Consider the following 15,757-nt stretch of genomic DNA (forward strand, 5'->3'; position numbering starts at 1 on the left):
TGATGTATGCAGTGAATATGTAATTGCATTTAATTCAGTATAATTAAGGATGTGATATATTTAAAATAGTGATTCTTGTAATTGATCTATAGGACAGATTTAGCTCATCTATAGATAATTTAAATCAGTCTTGCAGATAAATTTTTAAAAATGTACCATCTTGTAAGATCATTGCTGGTTCACTCACAGCAGCTCTCTTCCCTCTTGACCATGACTAAATTAAAATAAGTATTATAATACAAACTTTATCCATAATCAAACTTTGTACAAATTCTAGGTACATATAGTTATGATTTTCTGGGAGATGCACATTTCAAAATAGAAAGTCCCTCTTTCCTTAGAACTTTACAAGTAGTTGGTTAAAAACTTAACTGCTTTCATTTCAGGAATTCCACTTAGTTTACTTCCCTAAATGTCATTCACATGTTCTCTTAAGTAGGCGTTACGGTTTAAATATGAAGTACACACCCTCAAAGCTCGTGTGTGGAACAATGCTAGACAGATTAGAGGTGAAATGATTGGGCTATGAGAGCTTTAACCTATTCAGTGCATTAATCTTCTGATAGGGTTTCACTGGGTGGTAACTATAGGCTGGTAAGGTGTAGATGGAGAAGATAGGTCCCTAGGGTTGTGCCTTTTGTATACACAGTTTGTCTCTGAAGAGAGGTGCTCTCTCTCTCTCTCTCTGCTTCCTGGTGCCATGTCCTGAGCTGCTTTCCTCTATCACACCTTTTTACCATGGTGTTTTGCCCTTATCTCAGGCCCAGAGCAATGGAGTCAGCCATCTATGAACTGAGACCTGTGAAACTGTGAGTCCCAAAATAAATTTTTCCTCCTCTGAAATTGTTCTTGTCAGGTCTTTTGGTCACCACAGCAAAACAGCTGACTAAAAGAGCAGCACTGGGAGGGAGTCAGGGTGGAGCTGACTGTAAGCAAAGGCATAGAAGTTTGAACTTCAGTGACTACTTATATTAGGTACAGACATATTTTAACTCCTCTCAGTCTACTTGAATGTCTAAGCTGTTGCTATTTAGGCCCATATGCTCTGTTAAATATAAGAGTCACCACTCAGGCAGAACAGGCTCTTTTCTTTGGGGTCATTAATGCAAGGTCAGCCTGTTAAAGGATGGGGTCCAGCCCAAAGAATTGAACCATTCTGTTCTGTGCTGTGAAGAGGACTCAGTGTACTGCTGTGCTTGGTGCACAGTTTAAAGGAAGATGCTTCCTCAATACTTCTTCCACTGACTTCCCTGGGTGAAGTTATCCTGCCTTATGACTTCAGTAGCCCTGATTCATGCCTTCCTGGGACCTCAACTGGAGTTCCAACAGGAGAGCAAAGCTGGGGAGCAGAGTTAAAGGAAGGTTGGTTGTCTCTAGGCAGGACTGAAGGACATCTTCTCTTGTATGCACAGCCTCAGACAGCCATAAACACCACACAACCAGGCTCCTGGCCAACCAGCCACTGCTCAACACTGGTGATTCACGAGGTGATGAGTGCCGCAGACACTCTGTCCTCACAGCCTCATGCTGATGACCTAACCACACATCATTGGCATTCTCTTTCCTGAGGACCAGCCCTGTCTCCACAACTGCCTGCAGGAATCTTTGAATATGCCACTGATGACATTCAAAGCCATCCTATTTCTTCCAAAACTCCTATTTGTATATGGCGTCTCTATGTTTGAGGTCTCAGCCATCTTTGATTCTCCCTTTCACTTGTTTGTTCATCTCTGTGCATTGATTCTTACGTGCTTTTCTATTGACTGAAAAGAAAATCTCTTCCTTGGTCTTCTACAATCTGATTTCCTTGACTCTATAGTCTTTTCCGTCAAGTCCACCTTTATAACTTTTTAGTGTAATGCTCCCCAGTCACCTTCTCAGGAAATCCCATAGGAATCACAGGAATCTAGTGGAGAACCACAAGGGCTCAGGAGTGGCTGTACCTTTACCAGCTGTGCACACTGGAACACTCAGACCTTGAAGCCTCAGTCCTTCACTTGTGAAATGGAAACACACAACTACATACAGAATAGCTTTGAATTTTAAATTAAATATATCCAATGCCAGGAACACATTAAATAGTTACTTCCTTCATTTAATCATTCAGAAATATTTATGGAGACCTTCCTAGTGCCTTGCCTTGAGTTTGGCTTCTGGGCTCCAGAACTGTAAGAATAGGATTCTGTTGTTTTAAGTCACTAAGTTTGTGGTAATTTATGGCAGCTCTAGGAAACTAAAACAGAACCATCAGACACTATTCTAGGTGGTGGGAGAATACAGCCTCAAAGAAAAAAAGACTTAAATTTCTGTCCTTGTGCAATTTAAACAGTTGTTATTATTATTGTTACTACTATTACTGTTCTTGGTCTAGGGACTCTTCATAATACTTATAAGGACAAAGTTCAAAATTCTAATTACTTTGATCAATAGGTCTTAGGTCTTAGTTTCTTCATCTGTGAAGTGGAAATACTTGTACCTATCATAGAATTAGTTTGTAATAAGGTCATCCACAGATCTTCAAAACTTGTTGATCTGTTATCTGTTATTCTTTTTCTCTCTCTTTTAAAAATTTTTTTGCAGTGATGGGGATCGAACTCAGGGTCTTATATATGCTCAGCATTTACTCTACCACTGAGCTACACCCTCAGCCTGATTTTTCATTATTCTCTAAAGTACAATTTTTAAAAAGATCACTCAAATATGTTAATCTTTGAGGACCACAGGGATCCTGTGACATATTTTAGATTGTCTATTTATGTTTAACCCCTTCAAAGGGTAAAAACCATTAACTTGCTGAGTGTACAAAAACTGGGCAGTTTGCCAGCCCTAGCAAATACTTGTACCTATGCTTCAGCCTGAAGGTACTATGCACATAGGGAAATATGAGAACAACACAGAAAACAGCAAATAACATGAAGTGCAAAACACCCAGTTGATGGGTAAGTTCTGAGTGCTGTAGATGAGGAAAGAGTAAAATCATGGAAGTTCCAGCAGTTCATGGTGGAGGTGGAAGTTGAGAGAAGTCTTAACAGACGTTAGATTGCGAAGGGAAGAGAAAAAATCTTGGAGCAGAATTTATTTTATGTACATGTGCATGTAGATAGATAAATATATATCTGCTCTTTTTTAAGGTATCACCAGGATTCATGAATCCGAATTCTACAATGATATGGGCTTTGGAATTTGAAGTGTTAAAACTTTTGCTTCTTTATCATCATCTCCTAAGGTGAATCAGATGCAAAACAGACTGTGCCCATGTGGTTTAGGTTAGCAGCCTTCATACTGCCCTTCCATCACAGCCAGGAGTGACCGTGATTCACAAAAATTTGTTCCAAGTGAGGCAGATTTTAATGCTGAGTGGAAAGAGGTTTTCTGCTTTTCTCTATTTAGTTAACGGAAACCAAATTTTAATGTACTTACTCATTGAAGTATAAGAGAAATTCAGAAGACACAACACTAGTGACTTTGTACTAACCACAGGGAAGCAGCTCTTGCTGAAGGTGGTAAGAGCCATGATCTGTTTATGTGTTTAACAGTGTCACGTTCAATAGGAACAGGCTGATAAATGCCTAGTGAAGGCCCAGGAGATGTGAAAGATGGATGAAAGAAGAGTCCTTCAGTCAGTGTCCCAGTATATTGTTTAAGACCATGACTATAATCTAGCCTGCCATTAATCCATCTGTCATTAGCTCTTATCCTTCCTTTCCATCTTACATTGTAAAGTGAGACTCTTATCTTCTTCCCTTGTTTCTGACCAGAACTGTTTATTGGAAACCTCCTTCTGTGGCAGGGTGGTCAAGGTCCCTGAGATCCTGTGCAGTTCTCTTCCCATCTCACTGCATCAGGGCAAGGTCAGGAAATTTCCTCTGTACCAAGGATGTATGTGGTACTCATGAACTTGTGCAACTGTGAACTACAAACGTGTGGCCATGCGAAGGGTGGTATGGACAAAGACCTTTGCTCTTCTTTTCCTTAACCAGTACATCATTTTCAGCATTAAAACCATAGATTTGTGGCCAGTGGTGAAAATCTGTGGATTCCAAATGCAAACTTCAAGGTAGGTCTCGTCAGTTGGTAGAATTGTTTGAGCAATATCCACTAGGTGTTGCCTAAATTTCTTCTTACAGTAAGTGTTACCCAAAGTTGGGTTTTGTGTGTGGAAAAGCTTGAGAAGGCACTGAAGAGCACAGACGATATTCCCTCTGGAATATTTTGATGGCTTTAATTCTGTTTTCCTAACTTCAGTAAAGTACAGAGCTCTGGAATTCTTATCTATTCACCCTCCTTAGCCTCATTGGTTCTTTTATTTTATTTTTTTCCTTCTTTGTTCTTTGATCCATCTGTGTTCCAAACTGGTGGATGGAGGATGTGTGTGTGTGTATGTGTGTGTGTGTGTGTGTGTCTGTGTGTAAGGAAGGGACACAGATGATAATGATAGGAAATTTCCAGGTGTTCCTTAGTGTGATTCAAGTCTTGGAATTCCCCAAATCTTTAAATTAGTTTTTAGAGATTTGGGGGAGAGAATGAAAATTTGTTTTATCTAAAATATTACTTTTATTAATCAACACTTGAAAGATGGGCTTTGTCATAATTATTTACTCATTTGATAAATATATATTTTGTTCAAGCTACTGTGTTAGGCAGCAGAGACATGGAGCTAAAATCCATAGCTCACATCTTCAAGGACAACAGTGGAAGTGGTAAACACAGGCCACTGAGAGTGTGGGCAAAACGGGAATGAGTGAAGAATGCTGCCAGAGGACTGAGCAACATCCACAGTCTTGGGGGGCATAGTAGGGGACAAGGGGGACGCCAGAGAATGTTTCCTGGGGAAGGAAATGTATAAGTAGAATTTTAAAGAATAGGGTGAAGGTGTGAACTAGACAAAATGAGTGTTAAAGGGAAGTCAAGGTAGATCAGTAGGTGTTAGAAGGCAGGACTGAGAGAGAGACTGATGGACTCCAGAATGACAAAGTGATTAGAAGGGTAGGGCAGGGTGTCAGGGGTGTGCTTACGCCACCTCCCAACACCCGCTGTGCACATCTCTTCCTCGTTTTGTTCAGTGACAAAACCTGTTTCAGTGATAACTTGATAGTCATTTGGTGAGGGTATTTATACTCCAGAAATGGGCAAATACTACAGAGTAGGGGCTTCTACTGCCTTCTCCCCAGATTTCAACAATTACCAGCATACGCCTGGTCCAGGAAATAGCCAGGACCAACATAAGAAATTCCTCAGAGATGATAGTGAAGAGTGTGGATTTTACTCTGAAACCACTGGGGAGTCCTCGCATTATTTCAAAGAATGCAGTTATACAAATGGGTTTGCTTTCGAGAAAGATTACTCAGTCTATCTGGAGACAAACAGATTGGGTGGAGATGAAGACAGAGCCAGAGAGATCGAGTTTCATCTTATTGGCATCATTTAAAAATACGTTAAAAATAAAAAAAAAAAATTCTGGAATAATACAACATTTTGTTTCTGCTTTGTTTATGTGTAGAAGGAGAGAAGATGGGAAGATTTTTAGTTTGTATTTACTAGGAGAGAAACCAGGTTTTGTTTTGAGGAAGAAAAAGAAGGAGATGGAATGAGATTGTGCTAAATGAAGAAGGCTGAGAGGTCAAATGTTTCTTTGGAAATATTAACTTTCTTGATGAAATGGATGGTGTTGGTGGTGCCCACACCAGCAGCTAGATAAGGTGCTTAGGAAAGTCTTAAATAAGGCTGGGGCACAGAATGAGAATGTCAACACAGGTTAATGAATGAGAGAGGTTGTGTAAACTATTACTTAATCCCAGCTGAGGGTTGCAAGCCACTGGGGAACTGGGTTGAGGCTGATAGACAAGAACAAGGTTAGAAGAAAACAGAGCATTAAGCAAACAATAGTTCCATTTGGGATTTACCCGCCATTCAGGGGGTAAAATGAAAGCCTTGCTAATGGCAGGAGAGGTAAATGAAGCTGTGCTGTCACCATTATTAAAGCAATTGTCCATCCACTCACCAGAGCAGGGATTTCATTATGTATTAGCAGAGAAAATAGAAAACGTCACTCTTTCTCAGCTAGTTCTTGAAATTCCAGTATATAGGGCCTTGGATAAGGTTCTGGGAGTTATAACAGCTGGTACCCAAGGGCACGAGAACAAAAGGAGTGCTTTAATACAAAATTCATATTTATTTATGAAAAGTTAGGTGTTTGGTTTCCAAACAGTTCATAATCTTTCTCTTTTCATGATTTCATCTGCATTCAGCTGGATTGTTATCTTATCATTAAGGTCATAGGACATCCAACTGAATGTAGTTTATACCATGGTTACCCTAGATTCCACTGCAATTAGTTTTTTGTGTTTTTTTTTAAATAAGGGATTTTGTTTTATTAGATATAGTGAAGAAGTCCTGGTGTACATTTTTGTGTGTGAGTGATCTGTAACTCTGCTTCCAATATTGAACTTCAGATTTTCAATAATGTGGTGTGGTATCTATAAAAAATAAGTGGAGTTAGGAGAGGAAGCAAGAAGGCAATTATTGCACCATCATGTCATGTGCCCACCTAAAAATACATAATTGATGCTCATGCTTTCAAAAGCATTTGATTCTAAAAAGACAGAAAATATCAAAATCATTGCTGCAATTTACCATAACATATCATTTTTAAAATAGGTATGTATTTTAGTGCCTTTTGTTCAAGCCCAAAACCTGTACTTTGACCTTCAACATTAATTACAAGTTTTACCAACTATTTTAAATTACCACTTACATGTTACTCATCATTTTGCAAACACTGACTAAAATCCTTATAACATTGGGGCAGTTCCAGAATTGGTCTTGCATGTTACATGCCCAACTGTATTTGGAATCCATACTTCTCTAATAACTATTGTGAAAATAAGAGTGAGTTTAGTTGAAAATATGAAACATTGCTCAATTTCTTTTTCCACATAAGCTTTAGATAAACCCGATGTGACTGGTGTTTTTCTAACTAGAAATAACTCTCAATTACTTTTACTAATATACTTACCGATTCTTGTTTACCATGATGTTGGAGCCACAAATAAGTTTATATTTAATGGATCATCAGATATCTTATATCCTATTATAAATTCCTCTTTATTTAATTCAATTGCTTAAGCCCTAAGATCACCTAATTTGACCTCATATTCACCTCTATTATTGCACTTTAGAGCATTTCTAGAGTCTTGAGCTGCTCATAGTATTGAAAATATGAAGAAAAAGTACATCACTTTCCTATTATCTTTCCCAAGGTTTTGTATGCTTCCTACACACACGCTACTTTCATAAACAATCTGCGACACTCAAGATTCTGGTCACTCTACTGGAAAATGAATAGTCCTCTCCCTGTAATTATAGCTTTCAGGAAGGGACCAGTCAGTGACCTCCCTGACTTGTAGGCACAGGAATAAGTCCTGAAGATTGAGTGCCTTCTATTCCCTTGGCAAACACTACTTTTCTTGGGCCAAACAAATGAACAAAATGAACCCAGAAAATGGTGAACATTGCCTTTGATTCCTCATATATATTTTACACCCACATTTCAAATCCTCATGGTTTGTGGTGATGACAAAAACATTTCTATTTATAATCCATTCATAAAAATATATTCTCAAATGTTATCAAGAACTTTTATCCAAACCTTTTAGCCACTCAGATGGTCTGTTTACTGAGTAAATACAGAGATTTCTTTATCAAGTAACATAAACACTATTTGTTGTCTATGATCTGCAAAGCATATAAAGAGGGACAATGAAGCTTGATACAATGTCTGTCCCCGAGACCTCAAATTTACTTAGATAGCTACATGACCAAATATGTGCAGATTGACAAGAAAGAGAGAGGCAAAGTGTGCATGCAGCTGAAGATGAAGGAACTCGCCTGTGAATCATGACAATACAAAACTGTACAGCTGAGCAGCACACACATTCATTCAGTAGACGCTCATGAGAGCCTTGTGAGTCCTGGGAGCTCCTGGCTCTCTCGTGGCCTCTAAGCCACATGATTCTCATGAGAAGGAAATGAACTAAAAATGGGTGCGATTGTGCAGAGTACACTACTCAGACACAAACAGACAATGTGACTTGGGGCCACCTCAGCATCACATCCCTGGAGTTCTACTAACGTTTATAATGTTGATAGATTCGAAAGGGCTTATTCTGCATGTTCTTGACTTCCTGATCTTCGTCACAGGACGTACTGGTAACTGGCAACGGGGCAATCTCTTCCACACCCAAGATAAACATGTTCCTCTGACAAACAGGGTCCTGAGAGTTGGCACAGAAGAAAGGAGGAGGAGACAAGGAAAAAAGAACTTGTCCCTACTGTACACACCCACTTAAAAAAACTAAAGGTAAATGCTTGTACTTAAGGTGTAAAGCTTATGAGATAGGAATTTGCTCGTGTACTAAAGATACACTGATTCTTCTAAAATTTTAAGCTTCATCTAAAAGTTAACTTTCACCTCCTCAGGTTAGTCTTTGGTGCCTGAACCACCAAATCCAGATATCCTTCTCATCTGTACTCAAGGATGTTTCTTTCCTTCACAGCCCATTTCATAAATTATCATGGTATATTTGTTTACTGGTGCTACTGATGGTTTACCTGTCCTCTCCTCTAGTCTACCCGCTTCATACACACAAGCGCTATGTCCAGCTGGCTCATCACAGTAATGCTGGCAGGGTTAGCTACCCAAAAAAGCTGTTGGATTTCTTGTTGAATCTTAGTTTTGTGAATAAATCCTTCCCTCTGTCTCTTGCTGAAAATGATGATTGCAGTATTTGGTCATTTTATGCACTAAATAACAAGGTTAGGCTTCTAGCACTTAGTTTAAACTAATAAGATGAAAGAACAAGAACATAATGTAATTAGCTTAAAATAAATGGAAAATACTGCACATTTTATTGTCAAGATCATTTTTAGAGATATTCATTTTTGCTATTGACTGCCACTGCATTAGTGCTTGTAATCTGCTTAGTGCATTAGCACTAAATACTATTGATTCACTTGGAGCTAACAGACCAATTTAATCTTTGCATTTTCCTTGTTTCCTGAGCATCACTTCACCTATAGTTTGGTTAGTAGGCTGGTTGCTAGATGCCAAGTGTTAATCAGATATTTTAAATTTAAAATGTCATTAGAAAATTTAATATACAGATTTACACTTCTCTGGTACCCAAGACACAAATTCTAGCTAATCATGACTAATCTATATATTCTGAGATGACAACTTGGCAAACTTAATTTTCATAAAATCAGCTCTAGAAAAGAATGGTTTACACACCAAAAATGACCTTAATTCACCCCTTTTACCTGTGGCATGATTTGAAGTTTCATCTACCGTTTTAATGTTCTCTAATTGACAAACATTTTGGAGATTTGCCCAGATAAGACAACTAAAGTCAGATGTTAGTCTGAATTTGCAATGCATCCTTTTCTTTCATAGTCATAATATTCATAAACCATTTCCCCCCATGTGTAAACATCAAGAACAATTTCAGCAACTTTTATCCTAGATTAACGCACACTTTTTGAACCTTTTTCTTTCCTCTCAAAGAAGGACTGGAGAATATTTCTGGATTATCTGTTGATAGACACACTTTATCAGCTCCAATGTTAGCCTAGGTCTAGGGTGAACCCTTCCCCAAGGCAGAGCCTGGCTCTCAGAATAGGAAGTCAACATTTCTCAGCCAGTAATTCATATGCAAATGAACCTGCCTGGAACATTTTAGTTAGAAAAACTATATAATTAGCAGACTGGAATGTATCCAGGATCCTAGAATCACTTACCATATTTGCTATTTAAAAAAAAAAAAAAATCAAGCGAGTTTTAATGACTTCAAGAGTAATTGAGCCTTTGGTTTCATTTCCCTGATAAAATGAGCACTTTACAGCCCTTCCTGGACCCGGGATATGTGACTTACTGCACATATCTGGGCACTTAGTCATTCTGGACTCTACGTGCCACCAGTATCTGTGTCAATCCATGGATAAGCAATGGAAGAAATTCCTGGTGGGTCTTCTATCCAAATTCTGACAGATACTCATTTTTCTTATTAGAGTGAGGAGATAAGAATACAGGGTGGAATGGACACTGATAAGATGGAAGTCTGAAGTTAAGGATGTAACACCCAAAATCTGAAATATTATGCTGAGAAAAAAATCCCATTATTACTCAAGCAAGGTAACATCCTTATCAAAATGCAGGATCCGACATATGTCCAGAAAACTCTAATTATGGAGTACAGCAATGAAAGTATCATGTATCAGTGCTATGGCTTCAATGTTTTATCAGCATTTGGGCTTTTCAAAAATCAGGATTCCTTCCTCTTGCATGAACTTCTAATTGTTTGCTGCATCAATTTTACCAGAAGAATCTCCATGTCGAAATCAAGATTTAAATCAAACACAGCTCATTCCACTTCCTTTAAAAGACATTAAGAGAATAAAGACAATCTAAAATGCAAGTGGCATAGTTAATTCTTAATCACCCACACCAAAGGGAGAGACTATGAATCACATTATGAATCAACATCATCCACAGGTAAACCTACCTACATTTTTCTTGGGAGAGTTTTAGCTTTAACTGTTCTGTTGTTTTTTTTTTTTTTTTTTTTTTTTAATTTTTTTTTAGTTGTAGATGGACACAATACCTTTATTTTGTTTTATTCATTTTATGTGGTGCTGAGGATTGAACCCAGTGCCTCACCCGTAGGAGGCAAGCGCTCTACCACTGAGTCACCATCCCAGACCCTCTTCTGTTGCTTTTAACTCATAAAAATATCATGTCTTTGCTTTTTCATCTTTCCTGGGGTAGACCTATAAATGGGTCATGATGGTTTAAAGAAGGGGTTAGCAGGAGGAAGGGAAAAGGCTAATGGCTCATCCTGTAACTGTTTTCTAACACCCCCAGGCCAGGTGTTACAAAATTCTGGAAAGGAACTAATTTTCAATGTCTCTTAATAAAATAATAAAAAACGTCACTTTTAACAAGGAGAATTCAAATAAATTAGGAAGCAGTGACTCCCTTAGACTGGTGGCAAATAGTCTAGAAAATGAAATCAAGTGAAAAATTATATAAATTTCTACTGAGATTTTCTTTTTTTAACCCAGCAATTCAACTTCTAGGAATTTATCCAATACATATTCAATTAATACATTCAATACATGCATTTATTTCCTTTAATATTTGTGTGATAGTCATATATCAATAAATGGATGTTGAAAGTATTCAGGAAGCCATCTAATACCAAAAGCAAGAAACTGGTTGCATAAGTGAAAATACAGTTTCAAAGAAGAATACACTTAACTGTCAAAAGAATGGAAGATATCTTTATAAGATAATACAAAGTTGGGTACAGTGGCACACACCTGTAATCCCAGCAGCTAGGGAGGCTGAGGCAGGAGGACTGAGAATTCAAAGCCAGCCTGCAAAAGCGAGGCACTAAGAAACTCAGTGAGACCCTGTCTCTACATAAAATACAAAATAGGGCTGGGATGTGGCTTAGTGGTCAAGTGCCTCTGAGTTCAATCCCCGGTTACCCACCCCCAAAACAGATAAAAAAAAAAAAATTCCAAGTTATAATGTCAAAAAAAAAGGTGCAGAAGATTTACATAACAAGCTACTACTAGTATTTAAAAAGAGTGATAGAGACTGAGACACACATAAGTTTAAAAGCATAAAAAATCCTTATACTGTGAGGATTTTCTTTCTTGCAAATTTTGCTTTGATAGCAATTACATTTGGCATATGGCCAAGATATTTGGTGTTTAGGTTTGGAGGATGGACTATCTAACATCAAGAATGAAGAATCCTCAATAATACCTTTTCATATAGGATTGCTTTTATTTCAGAGCATAGGAAGTTAAAAAAAAACAACTTTGTAATTTGGCTTCACATTTTTCATCCCTAATACAAAATTCATTCTCTTGAGAGTGCTAGCTTGTTTAAATAAGGCATGTCAACCCAGTATAATTACCTGGATATTATTTGTAACATTGACTTCCACACTCATAGTTAAAATGGTGTGAGAGATTATAGATATATGGCCTATAGTTATAAATCTTTGTTTATTTTATTAAATATTATGAGACATGCCCTGAGGATGACAGATCAATAATGGTCCTTGTGGTTTCCTGATGGAAGGCTGCAATTATTTTCTTCCATTACAACTTAAATGTAACTCAATTTAACTCATCTATCATCTTTATAATAGTAATAAAGAAACATCACTGTATGTTTAGCTTTCTGCCTATTCCTAATATTCCTTGTTTGCATTTTGTTTTGATTTTTGTTCTCATTCAAAATTGTTCTAATCACTTTGCTCTCTTTGATGGTTCTGAGCAGTGACCCTTTAACTCTGGCACTCGGAACGGAGATGGAAAATTACTACCTTAAGTTTCCTTTATTTTGGGAAGCAGTTGGCTACTCTTTGAATCTGAGTATAAATGATATTTAAAAACAAGGAAGCTTAACACAAACAACCTATGAAGCTGATTTTTTTTCTAAAGTTGTATTATCTGTAAAAAACTTACCATGCAAAGTATGATCTTAGTCATACAAAGTATAACTTATAGTACATAAGCATAATATAGTGGTTGGAATTTTAAGTCAGGACAAGAAGGAGAACTTATGCCTTTTATCCTTCCTACAATACAATTTTGATTGAATTGTTCTCTCCACCCTCTGTGTCCTTAAGCCACCACCTCCCCTCACCCTTTTGGTTTTATTTTTAAATATTAAATCTTAAGAGGCATTAACAAATTGAGCATTACGGAGGTGGGTCACTGTGTGACCCATGAGCAATGGAACCAGAAGGTGACTCTTCCAGAAAACAGTATAAGCATTTGAATATGCTTTACTTTATACAAGTATTCCTTCCAACAATAGTTGCTATTTTACTACATCCAAGGACTAAGGACTTTTTTACAGGCATTTGTCTACACAAGAGTCCCACACAAAGGAAGATGGGTTCAGTGTGTAAACAATGCTCTCGTGGCCATCCAGGTAGAAAATGATGGGGTACAGACTTGAACCCACACCTCTGCCTTGCATTAGGCCATGCTGACTCCCAGAAGCCTAAATTTATGGTCATTTTATTGTGCCAGGTATTTTATATACCATATCCCAAATTTGCACAAGACCCTATGAAGTAGGTATTGTTATCTGCATATTACAACTCAGAGCTGGGCTCTCGAAGTTAAGTAATGTGGCAAAAGTCACAGAGTAGGGTGGGTATGTGATAAGCCAGGACTTAACCAGGTGTGTTTGGCACCAGATGTTACATTTTCCCTGATCAGTTGCATTGGTAATTAAGATGACTCAGAAGTTGGTGCCCTAGATATTGCTACATGTTTACTTTAGTTCTTTCAAATGCTTACATATAGAGCAAAACTCTGATAATGGGATTGCAAGAAAAATAATGCAATGTGTTACAATTTTATTTCAAGAACCCTTCTTATTTTAACTTAGATTAAAAATCTTTTCAAAATGCATCATTCTACATCTCTTAGTAAATATACTATAACTTAGGGAACAGGATCTTTGCTGATTTGGGGATTTAAAACAAATTCCAATTCAATATTGATTCTCATTTGCAGGACAGGAGGTGATGTGTACTGATTCTGTTTTTTTCCTGGGCTTGTCATGTAAATAAATCCTTTATATGTGGCTGTTGGACATTCTAGTTAATATTAAGCAAATTAACAGAATTTGTTTTGCTTTGTTGTGTTTTTGCCCTGGTGCTGGGGATCAAATCCAGGAACTTGCACATACAGGGCAAGTGGTCTACCACTGAACTACACCTCTGGCCCTTAAATGAATTTCTAATACTGTTGATCCCCAAATAGAACATCTGGGGTTTTTTACTCTTCAAATTTGGGTCTTTACAAAGACTTCATATTATAAAGGCATTTTTTCAATGCTACTTTGAATAATAATGTGCTATTTAGTAAATATGCAACTTCAATCAATGCTAATCTAGGATTTTATAGAGAGTCACTGATGGATGAGTAAAAAAGGCAATATAGAAATGTAGTGCTGATTTAGTAGTTTTTGTGTTGTATATCCTCATAGTTCTCAATTTTGGGAATCACTGTAAACAAACCCTTCAAGAATTACTTTCAAAAGCAACATAGAAAATGTTTACCTTGTGGGAATTAAGAATATATTCTTAGAAAGCAACTGGCATAATTGACAGGACTGGTATCCCATCAATGGCCACCTGTAGCTTGAGATGAGTCCCCTGAAACAATATCATGGTGGAGACAAAAAGTTTTGAAGTGCAAATAATTTACAGGTGAAATGATGTGCTCTGGGAATTATAAGATGACTCAAAAGAGGGCTTTTGTCATAGATATAAGATGGGTGTGAGGAGTCTGTGTAGACACACTGGTGAAATGAGAAGGCCCTGCCCTGGAACTCTTCCATGATCCTGGGATAGAAACACAGTTTGAACATGGCAGAAGGCTCGAGAAGGGCCAGAAAAACTCTCTAATGGCTGTGCTTTCATCAGAGATACAGCTTCCTTAAGCTGGTCCACAGAGCACACACATAGGTGTATGAGAGATACACGTATGTATCTTCATGTATGTGTGTTAATAACAAACTATAATATGGTTGCCTATCCACCACACTTCTCCCCAAAATAATAATCAGTTCCAAGAAATCATTAGAAGGGTTATCTGATATCTAGTCAAGTTAATCTGCCAAGACCTAATGGAGTGATCTTATTGCTTAGACACTTCCTAAACAGGTTCGATCTTGTAAATCATTTTGTTTTTGTGTGATGCATGACTCTTGTTGCCTTCATTTTAAGATAGAGCTGGGAAATGATCATATGCTGATGATTGCAACACTCCGAGGTCTTTCTGTGAACCAGTTATATGAAAACAGAGAATGTCTACAGTCTCAGTCTCAGAAGAATTTTGATTTTTAGTAACCAGAGAAGGTAAACAGGCAAATAAATAGAGGAGGTTTAAAGTATTTGTCTTTATGGAATTGGGCCAGTGCAAAAGTTGGCTTCCCTTGTAAGAAGACTATGTTGGCACGTTCCACCTCGTTTCCCACAAGAAATTTTGTGATGGGAATGATAATGGTTTCAGGTGTGGCTAGTGCATCTTGGGCATATTTCCTGGGCAATAAAACTGACCTGAATTTCATTAGATAATCCCACCCTATTCCTGTTGGGACATGAAAAATGTCCAAGGGGTAGGCTAAAGTTCAGATGAGTTCTGAGAATTTCTAGAATTAATAAGTACTTTCACATCTGGGGACTGAAAAGTACAAAATAAAACAATAAGATAACATATCACTATTCTCTTATAAAGTCAAGTCCCTTTTTAATTTAAGATTTGAATAGCAACATCAAGTGCTTTAGAAGCCTTGAAGGAACTTTTTAAACTTGTGTTTCTAAAGTAGCTTATTGGATGCAGGAAAAGTGTGTTTTCTCTGTAATGCTGCTAATATTACACTTTTATTTCCTAACCCCATGTTTCCAAAAGTCCTTTTGCTTCCTTTCATCCTTTTGTATTTTCTAGTGAAGAAAAGAGGGCAGCCTCATGAGGAATCCCATTGCTTCTTACAGTCAGCAACACATACTAAACAAGTGCAGGGGAAATAAGTTTCAGTTGGGATGTATATGTACACTATGCATAATGGTAAACTTCGGATGGGAGACGAGGGAAGTTTTTTCCTTATTTCACCAAAAGATGAACTGACTGTCTCAGAAGTGTTTTTCTAAGCTTCATAAAA

General features: G+C 37.5%; 1 protein-coding gene across 1 annotated transcript in view; it reads right to left on the minus strand.

Moving 5' to 3' along the window:
* Met (MET proto-oncogene, receptor tyrosine kinase) overlaps positions 1-15,757 on the minus strand; it is a 110,603-nt gene that overhangs the window by 64,778 nt on the left and 30,068 nt on the right. The window lies entirely within an intron of this gene.

The sequence above is a fragment of the Sciurus carolinensis genome, chromosome 8 (assembly GCF_902686445.1).
Source record: "Sciurus carolinensis chromosome 8, mSciCar1.2, whole genome shotgun sequence".
Taxonomy (NCBI): Eukaryota; Metazoa; Chordata; class Mammalia; order Rodentia; family Sciuridae; genus Sciurus; species Sciurus carolinensis.